Here is a 15,704-nt window from a genome sequence, read left to right as displayed (position 1 = left end):
AGCTAACCACACCCCATCCTTTCCGTAGTTGTATCGAGATGATGGCTTCAGCTGCATTGCTTTCATGAGTCTGTTTCACATGACTTTTACATTTGGAGGAAAAACAGCTGATTTTAAACCTAAGGGCTTGTGTTAAATCTATGCAGGTGCAGGAGTGGATGAATGCTTTCCCACACCCGCAGCAAAAACTTTGCAGGTAGCAGACGCATCGGGGCAAGGGTTGCCACCTTTTCTTCAAGCCAAACCCTAACACTTTTGCAGCACAAGGCAATTTTGTATTCATTTTTTTTTTTTTTGCTGTAAACACTATAGGATTATAAAAGACCTGGGATACGTTTGGGTTCCCCAAGGAGAGTAGTGACGTAGCACACAGAGCGTGCCTTGGCACACAGTGGGTGTGGCCAAAACAGCCTGGTCTGAATAATTTGATGATTCAAAACCTGAACTGTCCAGGCAAATCCTGGACAGGTGGCAACCCTAATGGGGGACACAGGGTGAACCTAACCTTTGACTGTCCTTAAAGTGAAATTCAGGCCTAATACTAATTATTCTTAAAAATGTTTCCTCCTCTCTCCTCCTACCTGTCCTGCCTAACCTGTATAATAAAGGTCTGTGTACTTGCCTCGCCTGTATCAGCAGCTGCATGGGAGAGGAGGGAGCTCCAGCAAGGGCTGGGCTATGGAAGTCTATGGGTGACATCATGGACCCTGGAATTCCCAGCCGTTATCAAGTGCTCCCTGACACAGGGGGGCCGGAACTGCAGGATCAAGTGACCAGACTAAAAAGTTAAATGTATACAGGATATGCTAGAGGAGGAGGAAGGGAAAAGGTTTACGAATAGTTTGTCTGCATTCAGTATAAGATGTTTAGATCAAACTGGCGCAAAATTTGATATAAACATAATGGATGGTAGGCTCCTTAACCATGGGGAACTACAGAGAGCTCTCATTGTGTGATACCAACCTGCCCCGGAATTGTCACACAGGACAGATTCATGTTATAAACATCCTTAATTGTTATAAAAGCTGCTGACAAATATTCAATCCAAGGGCCTTGTCACACGGGCGTTCCATCAGTTCGTTTTTGACATGTGATTAGACAGATCAGTAATGAACTGCAATTTATCCATATGGGTGTAAGCACATGTGCATGCGTTTACATCTGGGGTCTGTTCAGGATTGTTGGACCAAGCCCAACGAGTTTATGCCTAGGTCCTACTTTCCTGGATATGGACAGATGGAGGCAAATACACGTCTACTTATATCCAGCCATCTATAGGCATTACATTGGACAATTTTTTTTTCCCATCACAAGGAGGATGAAAAATGCACTCAGTGTACCAGTGGGGTCCCTCTTGTGCCGGAGACCCTGTGTGTGTATGCGGTGTGTGGTGGGGAAGGAGCTTTGCAGAGCCTAAATAGCGGGGTCATACGCTCTAAGGCACAAGAGGGACCCCACTGGTACACTGAGATATGTGAAGTCCACCTAGGATTCCGGAGATACAGCTGAACCATTTTAGGTTCCAAAGAGTGTATTGACCTAGCCTAAACAGCGGGGTCATGCGCTCCAAGGTGAGCGGCTAATACCTAGGGGGGGACACCGGAGTGTGAACACAGCACTTTAATATTGAATTTGATTGCACAATATCCACTGAATCGCATGAAGGATTTTGCAGCACTTGTGGACTGAAATTGTGAAATTTGCACAGTGCACGCTAGCCTTTTTATATATATATATATATATATATATATATATATATATTTTTTTTTTTTTTTTCACGTTTAATATATGTATGAATTTTTAGATTGATGTTTTATATCTTATGGACTTTTCATGTGAGCGCACTTTATTTGCAGCATTGCATGTATATTGTGGCACTATTGTCACTTTATTGTGGATGATATACAATAAAATATTTTTTTTGGGAAATTTTATTTATAGCAGTGCATGGATATTGAAGCACTATTGTCACCTTAGTGTGGATGATATATAGCCTTTTTTGAAAATGTAATGTTGATAGCGCAGCGTACTATAGTATATTTGAATTAATTTTGCATGAACCTATGAGACGTGTATAACGCTAGCAGCGGATTCAAAATAGGAACAGTGTTTGTTAACCCTATAGAGGCACACAGTGGTGGCTAACAGGACATTGTACTATAAAATGATAAATGGTCTTTCAAATGTTTTACAAATAAATATCTAAAATGTGTGACATGCATTTGTATTCAGCCCCCCTTTACTTTGATACCCCAAACTGAAATCTAGTGGAACCAATTGTCTCCAGAAGTCACCTAATTAATAAATGGAGTATAAATACAGCTGTTCTGTGAAGCCCTCAGAGGTTTGTTAGTGAACAAACCACATCATGAAGGCCAAGGAACACACCAGACAGGTCAGGGATAAAATTGCGGAGAAATCTAAAGAAGGGTTAGGTTATAAAAAAAAAATTAAATATAATAATCCCAAGCTTTGACCATCTCATGGAGCACTGTTCAATTCATCATCCAAAAATGGAAAGAGTATGGCACAACTATAAACCTACCAAAACATGGCCGTCCACCTAAACTGACAGGCCAGATAAGGAGAGCATTAATCAGAGAAGCAGCCAAGAGGCCCATGGTAACTCTGGAGGAGCTGTTGAGATCCACAGCTCAGGCGGGAGAATCTGTCCACAGGACAACTATTAAGCTGGATACACACTGTACAACTTTTGTTGCTCAATCTCCTTTAGATTTACCTTCAACTATGTAGTGCAGGGGCCTGCCTGATTGCATACAAATTCAAAATGTTTAAGTTTGACCTCATATTATATGATTTTGATAAATATAAAGGAAAAAAATCTAAAGAAAATTGTATAGTGTGTATCCAGCTTAAGTCATGCATGCCACAAATCTGACCTTTATGGAAGAGTGGCAAGAAGAAAGCCATTGTTCAAGGAAAGCCATAAGAAGTCCCATTTGCAATTTGTGAGAAGCCATGTGGGGGACACAGCACCAAAATTGAATGCTATGTGTGGCAGAAAACTAACACTGCACATGACCCTGAACACATCATGCCTGCCCTGAATCATGGTGGTGGCAGCATCATGTTGTGGGGATGCTTTTCTTCAGCAGGGACAGGGAAGCTGGACAGAGTCGATGGGAAGATGGATGGAGCCAAATACAGGGCAATTTTAGAAGAAAACCTGTTAGAGTCTACAAAAGACTTGAGACTGGGGTGGGGGTTCACCTTTCAGCAGGACAACGACTCTACAGCCAGAGCTACAATGGAATGGTTTAGATCAAACCATATTCATGTGTTAGCATGGCCCAGTCAAAGTCCAGACCTAAATCCAATTGAGAATCTGTGGCAAGACTTGAAAATTGCTGTTCACAGACGCTCTCCATCGTACCTGACAGAGCTTGAGCTATTTTACAAAGAATGGGCAAAAATGTCACTCACTAGATGTGCAAAGCTGATAGAGACATCCCCAAAAGACCTGCAGATGTAATTGCAGTGAAAGGTGTGTCTACAAAGTATTGACTCAGGGGGGCTGAATAGAAATGTACCCCATACTTTTCACATATTTATTTGTAAAAAATGTTGAAAACCATTTATCATTTTTCTTCTACTTCACAATTATGGGCCACTTTGTGTTGGTCTATCACATAAAACTCGACAGTCTGTGTATGGGGAATGGAAGCTCCTATGTAAAAAGGAGCCTAAACATCATTGTAGGCAGTTCATAGTGATGTGTAATCAGTGGCGGCCTGCCTGGGCACAAAAAAAAGTAAAATAATTTTTTTTTTAAAGCTGGCCCTTTAAAAAAAAAAAAAAAGTCCTTAAGTGCACTGTGTTCGGACGCCGGACACAATGCACCTATGGGAAGCGCCATGTCTATGCAATCATGAGATTGCAGACGTGGTGCTTCATTTGCGGGTGTTTAGCCCGCCTTGCAGCACTTTCTGAAGCGCTGAGTAGCTTCCGCCCCTTCGTAGTATATATTACTACGGCCGGGTGGTTTGATTGACATCTGAGTTGATGTCTCTTCCTGTTTTCTCTCTCCTGGGCGCAATTGGAGAGAGAAAACAGGAAGTATGAGAGGACGGACCTCTCCACAGGAGACACCGCTGGAGAGGACAACGCACTCCAGGGGGGAAGGGAGGGGGGGGGGGGTTTGATGTGAGGCTGCTGCAATTTGGTGGTGACACATGCTGCTGCAATTGATGGTGGCACGTCCTGCTGCATTTTATGTGACACAGGCTGCGTGTAAGGAGGGACTCCGCTGGGGGCACCTGGTGGCAGGCGACATGGCTAGGGACATGCTCAGGGCTCCCACTGATTCTGCATTATGGTGAGTTGAGTGATTTAACTTTATATTACAATGTTATAATAGAAATAATGTGCTTCAATCATCCTGACACCAAAACAACCATGGTGTCGGGATGATTCAAGTGCTAACACCAGGTGTTTGAAATATCTTTATCTGCTGATTTGTTAAACTTTCTAGAATATGCATTTCTATTGTTGTGTAGGATCTGGGCCTGCTGTCCCTCCATCCCTCCATCTGGCACCCCCCCCCCCCGTCCTGCCGCTGTGTTTAATTGATGGGCAGTTTTAAAAAAAAAAGTCTACCCCGTCACATGCCAAAGGGGTGGATTCAAGTAAAATGTGCTCAGGGCTCAGCCAGTGCAGCTGATTGTCTGACTCTGGCTGAGGCCAGCCATAGATGGATTGAAATTTGGTTGGTTCAGCAGGAACCAGGCAAATTTTGATACGTCTATGTGCAGGCTGGTTGTACTAAAGTCCATCCATCGACTTCAGAACAACCAGCCTGTCAGGTTTTTTCATGTGATAACTGCCAACTGCTTCAGCTGTCAACTGTGATCATTGTAATCTGACAGCTGGGAAACCTGCTCATTCCCTCATCAACCCTGACTGTGGTGGGAGAATCAAGCAATTTTCTTTCCTTCCTATCTATGATTGAAGGAAAGAAAACTGTATAATGGCTTGCTTAAATGTCACATTTAGCAGAGACCATTGACTAGTGTTTTGCCATTGATCACCCAGCTTGGGGTTCCAAAAAAATCTAGCCTAGTTTTCAGATGATAGATCTGCAACCTATACTAATTTGAAATGGATGCTTAACCACTTCCCGACCGCCGCACGACAATGTACGTCGACAGAATGGCACGGGCAGGCATATGGGCGTACATGTACGTCCCTGCCTTCCCGCGGGTCGGGGGCCCGATCGGGCCCCCGCCCGGTGCCCGCGGCGGTCGGTATTCGTTCGGGGGCGATCCCGGACGAGGGGACGGCCATTCATTCATGGCCACCCCCTCGCGATCGCTCCCGACGAATAGAAAGTCTTCGTGACATCACTTCCTCTCCTGTAATGTAAACACAGGAGAGGAAGTGATGTAATCTCTCCTCCGTGTCGGTATTTTTCGTTCCGACACCGAGGAGAGAGGATCAGTGAGTTGCACCAACACGACACTACACAGTAGAACATGCCAGGCACACTCACACCCCCCCGATCACCCCCCCCCAATTACCCCTGCCCCCCCCCAGTCACAGTGACACCAATGTCATTTTTTTTTTTTTTTTTTGCATTGGTGTCATTTGTGACTGTAATAACTGTTAGGGCAGTTAGGGTTAGCCCCCTTTAGTTCTAATGTACCCCCCTAACCCCCCCCAATAAAGGTTTAACCCCGTGATCACCCCCCGTCGCCAGTGTCACTAAGGCTGGGTTCACATTGCAGCGGTTTATGAGAACGAATGTGATTCGCACCGCACTGCAGTGCAAATCACATCCGATCTCTGTGCGATTCGAGTTCAGCCATTCGCCGCACCCGCCGCAAATTCGCACGGGACCCTTTTTTTGGTCCGCGATATGCGAACTGATCTGGGGGTGTCATTAACATTTCACTGACACTCCCAGCAGTTCGCATAGGGCAGTGTGAACTGCCGCCGGGAGGCATGCGATGCGGGAACCCGCCGCGGATTCGTGGCGTTCCTGCATCGCTCCAGTGTGAACCCAGCCTAATAAGCGATCATTTTTCTGATCGCTGTATTAGTGTCACAGGTGACGCTAGTTAGGCAGGTAGGTATTTAGGTTCGCCGCAGCTTTTTATAGCGACAGGGACCCCCATATACTACCGCATAAAGCCCCCTGATTGCCCCCTAGTTAACCCTTTCACCAGTGATCACCATATAACTGTTACAGGTGACGCTGGTTGGTTAGTTATTTTTTTATAGTTTCAGGGCACCCGCCATTTATTACCTAATAAAGGTTTAACCCCCTGATCACCAAGCGGGTGTCATTTGTGACTGTAATAACTGTTAGGGCAGTTAGGGTTAGCCCCCTTTAGTTCTAAGGTACCCCCCTAACCCCCCCAATAAAGGTTTAACCCCGTGATCACCCCCCGTCGCCAGTGTCACTAAGGCTGGGTTCACATTGCAGCGGTTTATGAGAACGGATGTGATTCGCACCGCACTGCAGTGCAAATCACATCCGATCTCTGTGCGATTCGAGTTCAGCCATACAGATAGTATGGCTGAATTCGTGTCGCACCCGCCGCAAACTCGCACGGGACCCTTTTTTTGGTCCGCAGCAGAATCGGATCGCATGGGTGTTCACACCATGCGATCAGAGTTTGCAGATCGCACTGCGATATGCGAACTGATCTGGGGGTGTCATTAACATTTCACTGACACTCCCAGCAGTTCGCATAGGGCAGTGTGAACTGCCGCCGGGAGGCATGTGATGCGGGAACCCGCCGCGCATTCGTGGCGTTCCCACATCGCTCCAGTGTGAACCCAGCCTAATAAGCGATAATTTTTCTGATCGCTGTATTAGTGTCACAGGTGATGCTAGTTAGGCAGGTAGGTATTTAGGTTCGCCGCAGCTTTTTATAGCGCCAGGGACCCCCATATACTACCGCATAAAGCCCCCTGATTGCCCCCTAGTTAACCCTTTCACCAGTGATCACCATATAACTGTTACAGGTGACGCTGGTTGGTTAGTTATTTTTTTATAGTTTCAGGGCACCCGCCATTTATTACCTAGTCTCACTAGTGTACCCCTAAATTTAGGGGTGTCTACTTTCCAAAATGGGGTAATTTGGGGGGGGTTTGTGCCATCTTGGCATTTTATGGCCTTCAAAACTGTAACGCCCTTAGAAAGCCTGAAGGCGGTGCTTGGTTTTCGGGGCCCCGTACGCGGCTAGGCTCCCAAAAAGTCCCACATATGTGGTATCCCCGTACTCAGGAGAAGCAGCAGAATTTATTTTGGGGTGTCATTTCACATATGCCCATGGCATGCGTGAGCAATATATCATTTAGTGACAACTTTGTGAAAAAAAAAAAAAAAAGTTTGTAATTTTCCCGCAACTTGTGGCAAAATATAAAATATTCCATGGACTCAACATGCCTCTCAGCAAATAGCTTGGGGTGTCTACTTTCTAAAATGGGGTCATTTGTGGGGGTTTTGTGCCATCTTGGCATTTTATGGCCTTCAAAACTGTAATAGGTAGTGAGGAGTGAAGTCAAATATTTACGCCCTTAGAAAACCTGAAGGCGGTTCTTGGTTTTCGGGGCCCCGTACGCGGCTAGGCTCCCAAAAAATCCCACACATGTGGTATCCCCGTACTCAGGAGAAGCAGCAGAATTTATTTTGGGGTGTCATTTCACATATGCCCATAGCATGTGTGAGCAATATATCATTTAGTGACAACTTTGTGCAAAAAAATTAAAAAAAATTAAAGTTTGTAATTTTTCCGCAACTTGTGGCAAAATATAAAATATTCCATGGACTCAAAATGCCTCTCAGCAAATAGCTTGGGGTGTCTACTTTCTAAAATGGGGTCATTTGTGGGGGTTTTGTGCCATCTTGGCATTTTATGGCCTTCAAAACTGTAATAGGTAGTGAGAAGTGAAATCAAAAATTTACGCCCTTAGAAAGCCTGAAGGCGGTGCTTGGTTTTCGGGGCCCCGTACGCGGCTAGGCTCCCAAAAAGTCCCACATATGTGGTATCCCCGTACTCAGGAGAAGCAGCAGAATTTATTTTGGGGTGTCATTTCACATATGCCCATGGCATGCGTGAGCAATATATCATTTAGTGACAACTTTGTGTAAAAAAAAAAAATATTTTTTTTTTGTCATTATTCAATCGCTTGAGGCAAAAAAATAAAATATTCAATGGGCTCAACATGCCACTTATCAATTTCCTTAGGGGGTCTACTTTCCAAAATGGGGTCATTTGGGGGGGTTTTGTACTGCCCTGCCATTTTAGCACCTCAAGAAATGAGATAGGCAGTCGTAAACTAAAAGCTGCGTAAATTCCAGAAAACGTACCTTAGTTTGTAGATGTGACAACTTTTGCGCAAACCAATAAATATACAATTATTGACTTTTTTTTTACCAAAGACATGTGGCTGAATACATTTTGGCCTAAATGTATGACTAAAATTGAGTTTATTGGATTTTTCTAATAACAAAAAGTAGAAAATATCATTTTTTTTCAAAATTTGCGGTCTTTTTACGTTTATATCGCAAAAAATAAAAATCGCAGAGGCAATCAAATACCATCAAAAGAAAGCTCTATTTGTGGGAAGAAAAGGACGCAAATTTTGTTTGGGTACAACATTGCATGACCGCGCAATTACCAGTTAAAGCAGCGCAGTGCCAAATTGTAAAAAGACCTCTGGTCATTTACCAGCAAAATGGTCCGGTCTGAAAGTGGTTAAAGAGGAAGTAAACCATGCCCAATTTTCTTTTTTAAAACCCCCTGCAAAGTAAAGGCATAACGTGCTAGTATGCATCGCATACTAGCACATTATAAAATACTTACCTTAGAACGATGCCCTGCATCGCTGTGATGTCAGCTCTGACAGACGCTTCCATCTTCACCTGGTCTTCCGGTTCGTGTCCTCCAGCCTTTTGATTGACCGCACTGGGATGACGTCACTCCCGCGCATGTGCACGGGAGTCACAGACTGCGGCATGGAGCTCTGAAGGGACGGCATGGGTATACCGTCCCTTCAGAGCACATGCGCCGGTAACATCACCGGCTTCATGAAGTGCGAATATCATAGATATTCATAGTACCTACAGGTAAGCCTTATTACATTGGACAGTTTAACTGTAGGTACAAGCCTGCATCCTCTTTAAGGTACCTCAGTGGACCAATTGTACCTGCTGCATTTTTGTATTCCAGTACACCACAGCGGATGGTATGTTGCAGTGGGCTCCAATGCAGGCGTGTAGAGATGTCATTCAAAATGGCATCCAAATGCACCTCATTTAAAATGAATGCACGTGATATCACAGTACACTGGTGTGAATAAGCCTTAACAGTTTGCATAAAACCAGGGTGATCTTGTTTGCATAAAACCGGGTGATCCTCCAGGGAGTTTCCACTTGCATCATACCCAGTGTTATCTTCAAAAACTTTGCATTAGCCTAATACACAGTTATTTTCTAACTATCACCTAGGCATTTTCTGCCTTATCTGAATAAAAATGTAGTAAAAAAAGCCATTTAGGATTTACCTTAGGGTATACATTGAACGTGTGTGTGTGTGTGTGTGTGTGTGTGTGTATATATATATACATATACACACACATATTATGTAGAGTGTGTGTATATATGTATACTCGAAGCAGCAGGTGACGGAGAGCCGTGTCTCCTCGTACTGCTAGACCTAAGTGCAGCGTTTGATACAGTAGATCACAATACTCTACTCGTCCGCCTCACAGAAGTAGCCGGAGTCCAAGACATAGATCTCCAATGGTTCGCGTCCTTCCTAAGAAATCGGTCACAGACAGTAAAACTAGAAAAAATTCCTCTCCGAAACTCGGGCAGTCACCTGTGGAGTCCCTCAAGGCTCTCCTTTGTCACCCATTCTCTTCAAAATTTACATTCGCCCACTCCTTCAAATCATCAGATGCTCAGATCTCTGCTTCCACTCTTACGCTGATGACACGCAACTTTATTTCCGGATCAATGGAAAAAAAGAACACCAACAACTTGAAAACTGCCTCAAATCAATAGAGGACTGGATGACTACTAACTCCCTGCAGCTGAACGAATCAAAGACAGAGCTTCTTATCTTACACCCAAATCATAAGCCGGCAACCAAAACCTCCTGGTCTCCACCAACCGTCTTTGGGCAGACTATCTCCCCAAAGACCAAAGCCAAGAGTCTCTGGGTTATTTTAGACGCACAAATGTCAATGGATGCGCAAATAGGAGCAGTAGTCAGTGGATCTCACCGCATGCTTCGCAGACTAATCCCTTTTATCCCAAAGAATGACAAAGCAGTGGTAGTTGGAACAATCATTAATTCACAACTGGACTACGCAAACTCGCTTTACATAGGATTACCACAATATCAACTTGCGCGATTACAACTGATCCAAAACACGGCGGCAAGGCTGATAACAGGAAAAAAACCCTGGGAATCAATCTCTCCTTCGCTGAGGAGCTTACATTGGCTAACCGTAAAAAATCGTATCACGTTCAAGACCCTTTGCCTCACCCACAAATGCGTGCATAGAGAAGCTCCGCAATACCTAATGGAGAAAATAAATCATTACACACCAAACCGCAGTCTTCAATCAGCCAACAAAACCCTCCTCCTCGTGCCCAAAGCCCGGTATAAATCCAAGGGGGATCGGAGATTCGCTGTCCAAGGGCCTCGGCTATGGAATGCTCTACCAATCAACATCCGCCTGGAAGAAAATCACCTGGCTTTTAGGAAAAAACTCAAGACCTTCCTCTTTTAGCAGATGATCAAAGCTCGCCACAGCGTCTAGAGGCGATTCAGTTCGCATTGTGCGCTATACAAGTATTTCATTCATTCATTCACCAGAAAAATATGTGAGTAAAACCCTTTCCCCTCTTGACCTTTTGGAACCTGGGAGATGACTTTCTGTTGCATCAGCTCTTGAAGAGGAGATTTCATAGCCAGAGCCTTCTCCTGATCCCTTGGCAGGTTTGTGATGTGAAACCGACTTGGGGGACTTGGTGATAATTCTAGATAATAACCCTGTTTGATTAACCCCAGAACAAATGGACTTCGTTGTATCTTTCCAAACTGGTACTAAATCCTGACGTCTCTCGCCTACTGGGAGAACGTCAGTGTTTATTAGGGGGATTGCTCTGGGTTTCTAAAAAGTACCCCGCCTCTGCCTCTCTGAGGATTCCAGTGTCTTTTGTTTGGTCTTTTTCCTTATCGTCGAAAAGGATGAAAATTCTTCCTCTGCTGCACCACTTTCTTTTTCTGTGGGAAAGCTCTCTTTTTGTCTGCAGTCCTGTCAAGGATAGTCTCCAGTTCTGGCACGAACATCAGATCCCCTGAAAAGGGAATTCCGCAGTTTTACTTTAGAAGCCGAATCTCCTGACCACGTCTTTAGCCAGAGGGCTCTTTTCGCTGAGTTAACAAGCGCTGAGGATCTGCCAGATATCCTGATAGACTCTGCAGAGGCATCTGCCATATATTTGACGGCCTTAAGCAATGTAGGGAAGGACTCCAATATATATTTTCTGGAGGTACCCGCTACCACATGATTATTAAGTTGGTCTAGCCAACACTCCAAATTCCTAGCTACAGCTGTAGCTGCCATTGTGGGTTTCAGATTGGCTTTCTTCAGTAGCCCATCTGCCCCCTTGTCCATCGCATCTTTGAGAATCCCCATATCCTCAAAGGCTAAATCAATCTTCCTAGACACTTGTGAAAAGGCAGCATCTATTTTTGTTTTTTTATACCACACAAATTCCTCATTTTCCTCAAAAGGAAACCTCCTTTGAAAGGGCTTTAGAGAAGAACTACCCTTTTTCTGGATCCTAACACTTCTTTTTAATAGTGTCTGTTAAAACATTATGCACAGGGAAGACTCTGTGTTTAATCTCCTCCAGCCCTTGGGTACGTCTTATGTACTGACAGCTGGGTTTTTTCTTCCTGGATCTCCAGGGTAGTATAAATTTCCTTGAGTAGATCATCCACCTCATCAAGCTAAAGTTTGCATCTAGATCTGGCTTCTTCCTCCTCCTCATACTCAGAATCAATGGTTGAGGGAGGAATGCATTCCCTTTCTTCCGCAGACTCACTTTTCACATGTATGTAAGTGGACGGAGGGAGACTGGACTGAGAGCTCTGTTCTTGGCTGGAACTCTGGCCACGCTTTTTCACAAGGGAACGCACTGTCCCTAAGGCCTCTGTGATTTCTTTTCTTACAGAATATAAGAGCTCCTTGCACTTCTGTGAGGACTCTTACTAAATCCGCAATGCAGGATCTGCACAGGGGTTTGGGCCAAGAGTCCCTTAAAGGATTTTTGCATGAGGGTCATTTTTTCCCTGATGTTCTCTCTGACTTGGCCATAGCTTTCTGAAACAGAAAAACAAAAGAACCTCAAGGTCCTTCTTTAGCTATAGCCTCTAAAAAAAAAAAAAAAAAAAAAAGAGAGAACGAATAGTACCCACAGCCAACACCGTAAGTGCCCAGAATCTCACTCCTTGCTGAACTGCTAATGGAACATTTACACCAAAGCAGACAGCTGCAGGTTTTTGTTTCAACAAAAAAAGAAAACACCCAGTGATATACAAAGAAAGAGGCAACGCTTTACCTCTCCTACCTGGGACTGGCCGGGAACCTGGGCGCCTGCACCCGCCATTGCTGCTGACGATTCTTCCTCCATAACGAAGGTTGCAGCCACTGCTTGTGTGCTTTTGAATGGTGTCCTCCATGTGCCAAAGAAAAGGAAGTCCCGGCCAGAGGACCCTCCCCTTCCTCCTGCATTCCAGCAGCCGGAACCAATCGCTGCTATGCCCCACCGAAAGTCTCCGCCCACCGGAACTGGCGTCACTCGCCGTTCGAGATTCGATGCTGCCATGCCATGGAACTCTCGTTCTGAGCACACCCGCGGCCCCCCGAACACCATGGGCAGACGACCTCTAGCAGTCCATTACACCTGTGAGACGGCGAGGAAGGTGCTGGGCTGGTCTTGAGCATAAAATCTGAAGGTACTACACCAAAACCCTCTCCTTGGATAGAGCGCAGCCCCTCTGGTTCCCCAGCAGTGCTTCCACCATTGCGGAGGAAACACTAAAACTGAGGGTATGGTGGAAGCAGCTGCTTTAAAAAGGGGCGTTGTCACGCAGTGTTTCCTGTGAAGAGGTGGAGCTATGCTAAGGGAAGAGACAGAATTTATTTCCTGCAGACACCGGATCTATGCCATCCCTCTTGTCAGAACAGTGATCTGCTGTTTTTACATAGGCTTCAGCTGTGTGTAATCACAGAGGAAGCTAGCTGCCAGTGGCACGCATGTGCGCCCCCTACTGGGAAGTGTCAGATCGTCTGTGTGTAATATATATTATATAATCTAGCGCAGCCCTCAAAATTTCCACGCTCCTGCTCACATTTGGCTAGTGGAAATTTGCTGAGGGCGAGTGGAGAGGAGGCGCCGAGAGCAGGTGAGCACCCAGCTCTCCAGCTGAAAGAATGACAATGTGATGCTGCCGCCACGCCTGTCATTCCGAGCAGCACACAGTGCAGGCTGTAATGGCTGCTGGAGGGATGATTTTGTCCCTCTAGCTTTGGGACTGACAGTTTCAGGCTCTGGCCACTTGTTGTGTGGGTGGGATGGGGATGCAGCAATCTTCTGAGACGCTGCCCGCCTGGAAGAGGGAGATGTGAGCTTAGCGGGCATGAGCGTGAGTTTCACTGCTCCTGTCCAGTCCACCACCATAGCACTAGGGGAACGGGACTGGAAAAAGCTGAAATTGAGGAGTGGGTTAACATAGGCGTGCACACAGGGTGTACCTAGGCAAACCATAATCACTGCGTGCAGCGCTGATTCCCACTATTGCCCAGCCTCCCATGTGCCCACCCCTTGTAGCACTTCAGTTTGTGAAGAATAGGAAGCTGCTCACCCACAGAGCACTTCCCATTCATTCACTGTACCATGCAGCTGCAGAGAAAATAAGTGATGAATCTCAAAAGAGCAGAGGGTCTGTTTAAACCTTAAATCTGATATTTTGCCAAAGACCCCCAAAAAAAGTTGATTATAATAATTTAAAACAATAATTACAATAGCCTTTTTTGGTATGGGGATGTGCTGCAGCATAACATGGGACAGTGGATGTCCTCTGTACAACCACTGAAATTGCCCTTAGGCTGGCATTCAGCTTGACACACCCTCTGTGTCTTGCTGCTGCATTATCTACCATTTAAGCATTCCTCATTGAAGTGGGTTCGTATTTGCTAGGCTGCCTGTAGAGTATGAAATGCCTGAGTCTCAACCTGGATTGCAACATATGGACCTTCCTACCTTGATATGGTTTCATACCAGGTTACTATTGCAGTACTTTGCTTTATGAAAGCAGCTGTTAATGGTTCATCATCAGAATGTTGAGCACCTTTACCTGCTGCTGAGGTGAGCCGGGGGACTTCAAGGTGCGCAGAGGGTGTTGGAAAGCATCGGGTGAGAAGTTAAAAGCTTGCTACTTGAAGCCCAGTCAGAGCTTGCTGGAATGCCATAATTTGTATCGCTGGAGTCTGGGTATGCTGTTGCCATGGACTGAGAGGCATTTGGGCTGTAGAACTGTACAAGCTGCATTCTGCACAAGAAAGGAGTAGTGGGGGATTGGACCCAAGTGTTGCACATTCACATTTAATTGCAGCAGTGAATAAGTATCTAAACACCATTTGAATATATTGGCGTTTACAAGCTCTTAAATATGGTGACTGCATTAGTGCATTTTGGCTTTTTTCTCTTTTCACCTAGGGTTCCTGGGAATTTTATCATTCCTGTCCTTCCATGGCTACTCTCTTCTGCTCAGAATCACACCACCAGCAGGACATATCACAGAAGGGTTCAAAATATCATGACAGGACCTAGGACATCCTGGAAAGAAGTCCATTGGACGAAACGCGGCAGCTGCCAGAAGCGACATCACGTACGCTGGAAGTGCCATGGTGACCATCTTAAAAGAGGTTTACAGGCTTTTATCAGCATTTCTTTGTAAGTGAATTCTTGTATAATAAATACTGGATTTTAGTGATATTGCTGCACTATGGGCCCTTTGAGTATTTTACATGGCAGAGTCCTAATATTGCAGTATAGAACAGTGTTTATCAACTCCAGTCCTCAAGGCGCCCCAACAGGTCATGTTTTCAAGATTTCCCTCAGATGAAATGGCTGTGGTAATTACTGAGGCAGTGAAACTGATCACATCACCTGGGCAAATCAATGGAAATCCTGAAAACATGACCTGTTGGGGCCACTTGAGGACTGGAGTTGAGAAACACTGGTATAGAAGATCAGGAGAAGTGGTGTTAAGGGGCATGGATTGATTGGTGGATCACACACATGGTGGAGTTAGCATTGGGTTTAAAAAAAATACCCGTTTATAAACACATTTTTGTAAGTAGCACATACTAAACTTTGTGTTAATAGTTTCTCTTTCTTTTCTTTGCAGTATTACACTATGGGTGATTTACTAAAACTGGTGCAGCTGTGCATATTAACCAATCTGCTTCTAGGTTTTATTGTTAAAACTTAAAATGTAAAAAAAGGTTTTTTATTACCATTATGCATAAAGGTAAAAAAAAAAACTGTGCAGCAGCAGCAGCCCCCCCAATAATTACCTGAGCCCCCTTTTAATCCAGCAATGTCCATTAGAGCCTTGGCTTTAAAGTGACTCACACTCCCTATGGGC

The 15,704-nt window shown here is 44.9% G+C and overlaps 1 long non-coding RNA gene across 1 annotated transcript in view; it reads left to right on the top strand.

The window, feature by feature from the left end:
- LOC143924804 (uncharacterized) overlaps positions 1-15,047 on the top strand; it is a 28,435-nt gene extending 13,388 nt beyond the window's left edge. Inside the window, exon 2 of the long non-coding RNA XR_013261914.1 lies at positions 14,771-15,047. This is a non-coding gene — a long non-coding RNA (uncharacterized LOC143924804). The remainder of the gene's footprint in view (positions 1-14,770) is intronic.
- The last annotated feature ends 657 nt before the right edge of the window (positions 15,048-15,704 follow it).

This window comes from Lithobates pipiens, unplaced genomic scaffold (assembly GCF_037356315.1).
Source record: "Lithobates pipiens isolate NorthernLeopardFrog02 unplaced genomic scaffold, aLitPip1_a1.2 Scaffold_22, whole genome shotgun sequence".
Taxonomy (NCBI): Eukaryota; Metazoa; Chordata; class Amphibia; order Anura; family Ranidae; genus Lithobates; species Lithobates pipiens.
The sequence above is the reverse complement of the archived record's forward strand: the minus strand, read 5'-3'. Positions and strand labels throughout refer to the sequence as shown.